Below are 2,757 nucleotides of genomic sequence, written 5' to 3'. Positions count from 1 at the left end.
TCGATAGAGGTAAGGATCATCCCATATATACTTATTCAGATCTAAGAAGAATTTCTTTTTCTGTTGCTATGTCATTTCAGGTGGAAGAATCTTGCTGACCAAATATTTTACAAAGTCAGCATACCAAGGTGCCTCTATAGCGTCGAGGAGGAGGAGTTGCTCGTCAGGAAAGGAATCATCAATATGTATGTCCTTCTCCCTCCACTTGGATGTTCAAGCCGAGATAAGTGATCTGCAACTGAATTATCTATTCCCTTTCTATCAACAATCTCTAGATCAAATTCTTGCAGAAGGAGAATCCATCAGATGAGACGTGGCTTGACTTCTTTCTTACTCATCAAGTATCTCAAGGCTGAGGGATCAATATGGACTATAACTTTAGAACCTACTAGGTAGGACCTAAATTTTTCGAAGGCAAACACAACAGATAGTAGCTCTTTCACTATGGTGGCATAGTTGGCTTGAGCTCCATCAAGTGTTTTGCTTGCATAGTAGATTGCTTGCATCTTCTTGTCCTTCTTTTGGCCCAACACTGCTCCCACAACATATTTACTAACATCATACATCACTTCAAAGGTAAGATTCCAATTTGGTGATTGCAATATTGGTGCAGTGACCAATGCCTCCTTCAACCTACAAAACGACTCTAGACAAGCATCACTAAAATCAAATGCAATATCTTTCATTAAAAGGTTAGAAAGGGGTCTTGCAATTCTTGAAAAATCTTTTATGAATCTGCGGTAAAATCCCGCATGGCCTAAGAAACTCCTAACACCTTTTATGTTATTGGTGATGACATATTTTCTACTACTACAATTTTTGCCATGTCCACCTTTACCCCTTTTCCTGAAACTAAATGACCAACACAATACATTCGCTCACCATGAAGTGACATTTTTCCCAATTTAATACAAGATTCACTTCCTCATATCTCTGCAATATTTTTGTCAAATTTGTTAAGCAGACATCAAATGAAAGTCCATAAACAGAAAATTCATCCATAAAAACTTCCATTATGTTTTCTATAAAATCAGAAAATATTACAGTCAGACATCTTTGAAAAGTGGTTGGGGCATTACGTAGCCCAAAAGACATTCTCCTATAGGCAAATGTGCCATAAGGACATGTGAGAGTAGTTTTCTGTTGATCTTCAGGGTGAATGGAAATTTGATGAAATCCTGAGTACCCATCTAAATAGCAGAAGTATTCATGTGTAGCAAGCCCCTTTCAAGCATTTGATCAATGAATGGGAGAGGGAAGTGATCTTTCCTAGTGGTTGTGTTTAATTTTCTATAATCAATGCACATTCTCCAACCTGTGACTGTTCTAGTTGATATTAATTCATTTTTCACAACAGTCGATCCTCTCTTTTTAGGAACCACGTGAACTGGGCTCACCTATTCACTATCGGATATAAGATATATTACCCCAATATCTAAAAGTTTCAGCACTTCTTTCATATTAGGTTTTAGCCTCCTCTAGTTTTCATTTGAAGTTTTATGGTTAGGTTCCATAAAAATTCTAAGCATGCAAAAAGAAGGGTTTATACCTTTTATATCATCCAATGTCTATCCTATTACCTTCATGTGCATTCTCAGGACCCTTAACAATTTTTCAGTTTCTAATTTATTTAATTTAGCATTAACAACAACTGGATAAGATGAATTAGGTCCAAGAAATTCATACCTGAGGGTGGAAGGGAGTGTTTTTAATTCAATTTTAGGTGCTTTCTCGTCCTCCCAATCTTCAGATTTGGGCATTGCCTTCAAGGTCTCATCTTGCGAGTTGTGAGGAAGTGTTGGGCTTGTATTCATAAATTCATTAACCTCAGCCACTTCCTCATCAATGTCAGAAGTGTCACCATCTACTATGCATCTCTCTAAGGGATCCTTAGATTGCCCTCTAACTGCTTCCTCTTTCACAACTTGGTTCAACATATCAACCCTAAAACATGAATCTTCAAGAGAAGGTTATTTAATATATTTAGCATTATCAAATTCAACTTTTTCATCCCATATGCTTAGGGAAAGTTTTCCATTCTTTACATTAATTATAGCACCAACAGTAGCCAAAAAGGGTCTACCTACTATGATTGAGATTTGTGAATCCTCTTCCATCTTTAGTATTACAAAATCTGCTGGAATGAAAAATTTCTCAACTTTGATAGGAACATCCTCTAAGATGCCTATAGGGAATTTAACTGACCTATCTACTAATTGAAGTGACATAGTAGTGGGTTTTAGTTCACCCACTTCCAACTTTTTGAATATATATAAGGGCATGAGACTCACACTTATAAGGAAAAAAAGAAGAAACACAAAGTATACTAAAAGAGAAAGGACTGAAAAAAAAGTATGTTGTAAGGAGAAATGTTGATTGAAAAAAGGTCATACGATAAAGTAAGGCCTATCAAGATAATATCAATACTTCAATCAGATGTCTAAAAGGTTTAAGTATTTTGGGAAACATTTGTAAGCCTTTTGAATTATCCTTTCTTTGAATATCACACCTTAAATCATTCATATTGGCCCCATTACAATCATTTAAGGACCTCTTGATTTTTGCATGCATTCAAATATAGTCAGTGGCGATATGGTCAATAATCAAGCCTATGGTAATTTACTTTCATGAACTTTTTTGAGAGAAACACTATGACCCTTAAACACATGAGAGTCATGAGAGAATATTGACCCTAATTCGTGCAATTGTTATGACTTAGCTTGAATTAAATTTGTTTATAATTATTTTGTCTTGATG

Source organism: Lupinus angustifolius, chromosome LG17, assembly GCF_001865875.1.
Source record: "Lupinus angustifolius cultivar Tanjil chromosome LG17, LupAngTanjil_v1.0, whole genome shotgun sequence".
Lineage (NCBI taxonomy): Eukaryota > Viridiplantae > Streptophyta > Magnoliopsida > Fabales > Fabaceae > Lupinus > Lupinus angustifolius.
Note: the sequence above shows the minus strand (reverse complement) of the source record.